Source organism: Vigna angularis, chromosome 2 (assembly GCF_016808095.1).
Source record: "Vigna angularis cultivar LongXiaoDou No.4 chromosome 2, ASM1680809v1, whole genome shotgun sequence".
Classification (NCBI taxonomy): domain Eukaryota; kingdom Viridiplantae; phylum Streptophyta; class Magnoliopsida; order Fabales; family Fabaceae; genus Vigna; species Vigna angularis.
In genome coordinates this window covers 10,356,756-10,365,566 of record NC_068971.1, presented here as the reverse complement: position 1 = coordinate 10,365,566, position 8,811 = coordinate 10,356,756, and the positions used below count along the sequence as shown (strand labels likewise).

At 34.9% G+C, this 8,811-nt stretch overlaps 1 non-coding gene across 1 annotated transcript; it reads left to right on the top strand.

Moving 5' to 3' along the window:
• Positions 1-6,202: 6,202 nt before the first annotated feature.
• On the top strand, positions 6,203-6,305 carry LOC128195684 (small nucleolar RNA R71). The gene has a single exon (XR_008247481.1). It is a non-coding gene; the product is annotated as a small nucleolar RNA R71 (small nucleolar RNA).
• The last annotated feature ends 2,506 nt before the right edge of the window (positions 6,306-8,811 follow it).

Genomic DNA, 8,811 nt, shown 5'->3' with positions numbered 1-8,811 from the left:
TAAATGAAAAATTATCGACTTTATCTAATAAGTTTTTCTATAAATAAAACTTTGCAGTTATTTATTAATAATCATCAAATTTATAGACTTCAAGTAACTATAAAATGAGATTTCATTGATGTGAATGGAAATTGAGTAAATTATGTGAATGTGTGGTTTGAGCATGAGTTAGATCATTATCAATTGTTTTTAGAAGTTTGTTGTCTATTAGTAAAAAGTTATGGTTAATTACTAATATGCATTAAATATATTAATTAAAAGTACATAGAATATATTTTGTTAAATGAAACATAATCAAGTGAGAAGTGGACATTCGAATAATATTCAAACATGTTTTTTTTGGTGTGTCTTAGTGTTTAATCTTAAGAGTCATATCTATCTTTATCTAGTTTGATTTAGGTTTGTCAAAGGAATACACATTTGTCAGTGCAAATATGTTCTTAATATTCTTCATGAAACTAGAAGGTTAAATAGCAAGTAGACTTATTGGGAGACTTCTTTACATAACCAACACTCGCTCAAATATCACATTTATTATACATCTCTTTAGTCAATTTGTTCAAAATCTCACTTTTCAACACCATTAAGTTGTTCAACACATCCTAAATGGCATTAAGGCCAACCTGACTTGAGGGATTTTCTTTGCTGCTGATACTAACATTCAATTGAAGGCCTTTTGTGACTCTAATTGGACTTTATGTAAAAAAACTAGGCATTCTACTACTAGTTTTTGTGTGTTTTTTTGTGTCTCTCCTATATATTGGAAGTCTAAAAAGCAAACTATTGTATCTCGATCCTCCTCCGAAGACAAGTATCAAGCTCTCACCACTCACTTGTGAGATTCAATGGTTAACTCATCTTCTTCATGATCTCCATATCCAAACCATTGACACCATTGTTATATATTGTGACAATTAAGTTGTATGTAATATCACCTTCAATCCTATCTTTCATGAAAGAACTAAACATATAAATATTAACTACCACATAGTCCATGAGAAACTAAATATGTCTACACTATCAATCATTATCTCATGCAAGAGTCCACTTATCTCTTGATATATCGTCCAATTGTTATGCTAATACTCCTTAAATTTTAAAAAATTCTTCATTAATGTGCTCCAACAAAGAAAAAAGAAATTATGATGACAAAAGTATCAAAGCTAAAGTGAAACTGAGGTCTCTAAAACTTTAAAACATATTAATAATAATTCAAATAGAAAATATCACGTGACTTTTTATTAAAAAAAACTTAATAAGTTAAAATATCTAATTTCATATATTCATACTTAAAATTTGAATTTTGGTGATACGTAAGGATATATAAGTCATTTTATTCACTAGTGTAGTAAAAGGAAACGACAATGGTTATTTTTGCCTATCCGTAGCGGTTCCACAACTGAGGTATATACAGGCGAGAAAAAAAGTCTACCACTTTTTGCCTCGGTTCAAATGCAATCGAGACAGTAAAGGGTGTTACTTTTTTACTTTTTTTTCGCTAGACTTTTGGCATCGGTTGCTGGTGAACCGAGGTAGTAGAGGGGGTGTTATGGCTCGGTTTGGAGTTGAACCGAGGCAGTAGAAGGGTTCTTTTTTTTTCCGTCAACCTTTCCTCCAATACCATAAGTAAAAAGTTTTTTCTTTATTAGTGTTATCAGAACATAACAGTAAGACACCTTATAACACCATTGAACCCAATTGCAATCATGGCATCCCAACCATTTATGTTCATACTACAAACATCAAAACAAGTATTAGTACTCAATTTTAATCTCTCTAAAAGTACTAAAAGCACTTTTTGTGTATGTTGAAAAAAAGGATCTGAAAACATTTTTAAGCCAATTGTATTTTAAACTTCTGCAACATAAAAAGACTTTGGAGGGTTAGAAAATTATTCACCAGATAGATATGACATCAATAGGTACCAGAGGAGTTTTCAAACGCTCTATCATGCCTTTACTCTATACCTTCTGTTGAGACCTCGGCAAGCGTACCAGATCGTTCAAGTAATAAATCGGTAAGTCCGAATATCGTTTTCCCAAGAGATTTGTTCAGATTCACTAATTGTTAAACTTTACTAATTTAGCAATTATTAAAAGTATTTTTATAACACACTGAAGATTAACATACATATCTAAATAAAATTGTAAAAATAGTCGAATTAAAGTTCACTGGGGTTGAAATTCAAGTTCATCACTCAGGTAATTTTCTACTAACACAATTCCTCAAAATTTAGCATCGACATCCTAGGCGCATACAGCCTCTGATCCCTCAGATGACAGTTTCTGAATCATTCAAACTAAATTACTAATCTCTTAGTTAATTCAAATCTCAGATTTACCTTAAACACAATGTCACAGATGACTAAAAATTCCATCCTATGTCTAGGAATTGAAATCCTTTAGTTGTTCTATCCTAGGTCCGCGGTCTCATACATTTCTCAATGATTTAACCGTTCAATTAGCTCAGATTCCCATCGTAGGCATGAATAATAAAGATAGAACACAAAATTCATACAAGATCATGCATTAATAGAGAAATTACAAAGAGTTTCAGAACTTTACTCTCAACTCCAGTGAAATGGAGTTTTAGCTACACATATGCATCTAAGAAGCGATAAATGATGGATTGGACGGTGGAAAGTGGTGGTTTTCCACCTTGGAAGCACCTAGAAACGAGCTTGGACGTGAGTAGTAGAGTCCCCTCTAATCTCCTCCCTCCAGAACTGCTCTCTGGTTCAGTTTCGCGAAATTTTTAAGAGAAAAACCGTAAGTGATTTCTTGCTGGGCGAGCAGCTTCCACTCGCTGGGCGAGTGGACTTTTCTCGCTGGGCGAGCAGCTCACTGGGCGCCTGGCTCGCTGGGTGAGGGGCTCCTGCTGGCTAGCTCCTGGATCCTTCTGGTTGGGCGAGTGAAGCACTCCATGTCTTTGATATTAACCAATCCTTATTCTACTTCATGTCCTCATGAAAATAAACAATAACAAAAGAAAACAAACCCAACAGAATAGTTAATATTCCATCACATAATCTCTGTCACAAAAGTAAGGATTGTGTCTACATCTCCAAATATTCAGATCAAATGTTATAACTTCTATATTAACAAGTTCTTGAATCCATAATGATAAGACAACCAGAAAAAGAATAATACAAATATGCTCAATCAGTGTTTACCTCAACCTGCAAGTGTTTACACTCTAATTCACACTCAGATTGTCATCAACTACTTCATCAACTTTTGCAAGTCATCTCATACACAATTCACACATTCTGATTTAAATCAAAAGGACTTTCTCAGGTTATAACTTGGCTTGGCTAGAAGAAACATGGTTTTACAAGGAAACAAAACAACACTAAAGAAGAGGAGAATAAGAACATAACAACATTGACTTTATTTATCAACTACCTCTTCATTCATCACATAACGCATTGAAATAATTTTTTTTTCATACATCATTTTTCATCAGTTTAAGACTCAACTGATTATAATTTCCCCCAAACTTAATTTCTACCTATATCTTGACAAATATGTTTCTTGTTCTCTTCTTCTAGAGTGTTGGATAAGGTAGATTGTTCTGTAATAAGCTCAGGGTTCACAAAAAATATATATAAGGCTCAAACAGGATAACAAAGGATGAATATTCACAAATGGGTAGTCATCTGGCCATGTAGTTAATTTAAAAAACAAACAACTGCCTTTCTCATTTCTAAACCAAAATGTATCTGTATTAATAAGAATTATGCAAAAACCAAATTCATAGTAATAACAACTTCTCACTTGCTCTCAAAGCTTTCTCAGTACACTCAAATATTCAACTTCTGGGTCAAAATCAATCAGATTCAAGAACAAATCATATATAATCATAACACAAGTTCTAACTCAGATTTTGCAATAACAATCTCACAATCATGCCAGTTATCATGGACAAAATTCAAAACTCATAATCAAACTTCCAACAAACATTTCACAATCAAATCAATGCAAAAACATACTTCAATCCACACAACCAAACAGATTCAAATTCAATCCACACAACCAAACAGATTCAGATTCAATCCACACAACCAAACATATTCAGATTCAATCCACACAGCCAAAAGAACTGAAAACAAAAATAGAGATAGAGTTAGAAAGTTGGGTTGCCTCCCAGTAAGCGCTTGTTTAACGTCTTTAGCTTGACACTAAGAAGATCTCCGTGGTTGAGCCACTGGTTTGAAATCATCCTTCATGAATATTATGTGCATGCAATAAGAAGGACTTATTCCTTTAAGATCAGAAATTGACCAACCTACAGCTCCTTTGTCCACTTTTAAGACTTCAATTAATTTCTCTTCCTCCAGAGTGGATAAAGCATTGCTGATGATCACAGGTTTATTATCATCTTTTTCAAGAAAAACATACTTCAAATGTGAAGGTAGCAACTTCAAGTCCAGCTTCTTTTCTTTTATCTCTTCTTCATCAGATGGAGTCTCCTTTAAAGCATCTAGATTCTGTATACATTCATCAATTAATTTCTCTTCATCTGCAAGTAAGAATTCACAAGCATCAATAAGAGTCCTTTCAAGAGGTGATGATATATGCATCGTCTTCTGTGTAATCATGCAGACTTCCTCAAGTTCATCAGTTTGAAAGCATGTATCTTCATCGTTTGGGTGAGACATTGCTTCAAAAACATTGAAATTTACTTCTTCATTCTCAACTCTCACTTTAAGCTTCCCATCATCAACATCAATCAACACTCGAGCAGTCTTCATGAATGGCCTTCCCAGAATCAAAGGAATTTTTGTATCTTCTTCCATTTCCATGACAACAAAATCCATTAGAAATAAGAATTTGTCAACCTTTACCAGAACATCTTCTACTACTCCATGCGGATATTTGATCGATCTGTCTGCCAATTGTAGAGTCATGCGTGTGGGCTTCAACTCTAATTCTCCAATCTTTTTAAACATAGACAAAGGCATAAGATTGATGCTGGCTCCAAGATCAATTAACGCCTTCCCAATAGCCAGTTTACCAATGGTGCATGGAATTGTAAAACTGCCTGGATCTTTAAACTTTGGTGGGAGCAACTTCTGAATGATAGCACTACACTGGCCCTGTACTTCTATAGTTTCTTCCTCAATATACTTTTCTTCTTTGTGAGAAAATCTTTCATGAATTTCGAATAAGAAGGTATTTGTTTCAGTGCTTCTGAGAAAGGCATCTTGATTTCCAACTTCTTGAATATATCAATGAAACTCTTGAACTGTTTTTCCTTCTCGTTTCTAGAGAAAACCTTTGGATATGGAAGAGGTTTCTCGTACACTTGTTCTTTCTTTTTCTCTCCCTCTCTTTTCTTTTCACTTTCTCTATCCTCTTTCTCTTCTTTTTTATCTCCCTGTTTACTCATCTCATCTTTTTCTTCACTCATTTTTTTCTCATTCTCTCTTTCTTCCAGAATTCTTCCTGATCTTATAGTAATAACTTTACAGTCTTCCTTTGGATTTACTTCAGTGTTTGCCCCAAATTCCTTCTCTGGTTTTTCTTCCAACTTTTTAGCTAATTAACCCACTTGAATCTCCAAATTCCGAAGTGAGGCTTCTGTACTTTTATGGTTGAAAATTGATACCTGCATAAACTGCTGAAGAGTTTCTTCCAGTTTTGAAGTTCTTTCTGTCAGAGAAGTTTGTTGCTGAAAGTTTTGTGGAGGTGGTCTGTTGAAAGGAACAGCTTGTCCCATACTCGGATGAGGTCTCCATCCTTGATTAAAACTTTGACCTTGATTATAATTCTTCTGAAGACCTTGATTTCCCATATAATTTACTTCTTCATGAGACATTCTTTGCACTACACATTGACCATTATTATGATTTCCTCCGCACAATTCACAACTTTGAACAATCTGATGTTGAGCTTGAGAAACATTCTACAGTTCTTTAGGTAGCTGAGATAACTTCTTCATTAATGTCTCAAGTTGCTGAGTCATAATCTTGTTCTGAGCTAGTAAAGCATCTTGAGATTGAAGATGAAGAACACCTTTTTGTTGAAATTGGGTTCTTTCACTCTGAACTTCATTATCATTTGCAGCCATGTTTTCAATCAGTTCATGTGCTTCTTCAGGCGTCTTCCATCTAATACTACCTCCAGCTGATGCATCTAACATTAACTTTGTTTGAGATTTCAACCCTCAAAGAAATAGATTTAACATTGTAGGCTCATCAAATCCATGAGTAGGGGTTTTTCTTAGTAGGCCTTTGAATCTATCCCATGCTTGACCTAGAGTTTCATCAGCATCCTGTTGGAAAGAAGAGATCTCCTGCTTTCCCTTATTGACTTTGGATTGAGGGAAGAACTTATTCAGAAATTTAGCAACTACATCATCCCAGATTGTCAAACTATTCTCAGGAAAGGAATTTAGCCACATTTTTGCATTACCAGCCAATGAGAATGGAAATAAGTTGAGTCGGATTACTTCATCTGGAACCTGGTGAATCCTCACTGTATTACAGATCTCCATGAAAGTAGCCAAGTGAGTGTATGGATTCTCGTGGGATAATCCATGAAACTGATTGTTCTGCACCAGATGAATAAGAGTTGGCTTCATCTCCATGTTAGCAGCATTCACCACTGGTCTTGCAATACTATTGAAGTGCAGAGGTCCTGAGAAAGTATTATAATCTGCAAGAATACGTCTTCCTTGCCCAGAACCTTCTCCAGTACGATTATCTTCCATTACTTATTTTTCTTGACCAGATGAAAAGTCCAGAATTTCTTCAGAGATAACAGAGGATTCTCTGGATTCTCTACTTTGTCTCCTCCTTCTACTGTTGTTCCTTCGAGCAGTTCTTTCAATTTTAGGATCAAAAAGTAGATTTTCAACCTGTTCTCTGCTTCTCATACAAAACACAAACTAAAAAGACACAATTTCTATAGATGATAACAATTATGCACAAAAATTCAAATACGACACAATAACAATTAAACAAAAAGATAGCTAAAATCAACTAAACTAGATAAACAATACACAATCAACAAAAACAAAAAAAAATCCCCGGCAACGGCGCCAAAAACTTGTTGAAACCTCGGCAAGCGTACAAGATCGTTCAAGTAATAAACCGGTAAGTCCGGATATCATTTTCCCAAGAGATTTGTTCAGATTCACTGATTGTTAAAGTTTACTAATTTAGCGATTATCAAACGTATTTTTATAACACACTGAAGATTAACATAAATATTTAAATAAAGTGGTAAAAACAGTCGAATTTAAGTTCACTGGGGTTGAAATTCAAGTTCATAACTCAGGTAATTTTCTACTAACACAATTCCTCAAAATTAAGCATCGACATCCTAGGCGCATGCAGCCTCTGATCCCTCAGATGACAGTTTCTGAATCATTCAAACTAAATTATTCATCCCTTAGCTAATTCAGTTCTTAGATTTGCCTTAAACACAATGTCACAGATGACTAAAAATTCCATCCTATGTCTAGGAATTGAAATCCTTTAGTTGTTCTATCCTAGGTCCGCGGTCTCATACATTTCCCAATGATTTAACCGTTCAATTAGCTCAGATTCCCATCGTAGGCATGAATAATAAAGATAGAACACAAAATTCATACAAGATGATGCATTAATAGAGAAATTACAAAGAGTTTCAGAACTTTACTCTCAACTCCAGTGAAATGGAGTTCTAGCTACACATATACATCACAGAATCGATAAATGATGGATTGGATGGTGGAAAGTGGTGGTTTTCCACCATGGAAGCACCTAGACACGAGCTGGACGTGAGCTGTAGAGTCCCCCTTGGTCTCCTCTCTTCCAAAACTAACTTCTCTACCTCTGGTTCGCGTCTTTAAAGAGAAGGACCTTAAGTGAATTCTCGCTGGGCGACAGGACTCCACTCGCTGGGCGAGTGACCACTGCTCGCTGGGCGAGTGAGCATGGCTCGCTAGGCGAGTGGGCACTGCTCGCTGGGCGAGGAGCTGGCTCGTTGGCTGAGCTATTTGATCCTTCTGACAAATCTTTGATATTATCCAATCCTTATTCTACTTTGATATAAACATACAAAAGCATCAAAATACATTTAAACATTCAAAACTATACTTACATCAACATTTATATACTTTTCATGAGAATTAACACTTAAACTTACTCAAAAGCACAACAATTTAAGTAACAAATACAAGTAAAGTTCACAGTTATCAGAAATTAAAATTTTCTCAACGATCTTTTTGTCAAGAATATTTTCCCCATAGGCTCTCATCTGACTAACTAGTTCTTTTATTCTAGAATAATAGTCTTTAATGGTCTCAGATTCTTTCATTCTTAATAATTCAAACTCTCGTCTTAGAGAATGAAGTTTAATATTGCGTACCTCGTCACTTCCTTGAAACTCCTATTGTATTGTGTTCCAAGCTTGTTTTGCACTTGTGGCACCAATTATCCTTGGAAAAATTGTGTCATCAACTGCTTGTTGAAGAACAAATAAAGCCCTTGAATCCTTCTGCTTGTTTTCTTTCAACTCCTTCTTTTGAGCTGCAGTAAGAGTAAAGGTGTCTTCTGGAATAGTGAATCCCTCTTCTATGATATCCCATAAATCTTGAGAGCGGAAGAATATCTTCATTTTGACACTCCAAAAATCATAATTTTCTCCTTTGAAAATAGGTACTAGAATTGATGATGTTTGATTAGTAGTAGCCATGTGTTGAGAATATATTTGGAAGTAGTAGAATGAGTTATAGTTTTGTTTGAGGTAGTTGAAAATTTTATCTACGCCCAGTAGATGACCAAACGTAGCTCTGGTACCACTGTTAGTATTTTAAGGTTGT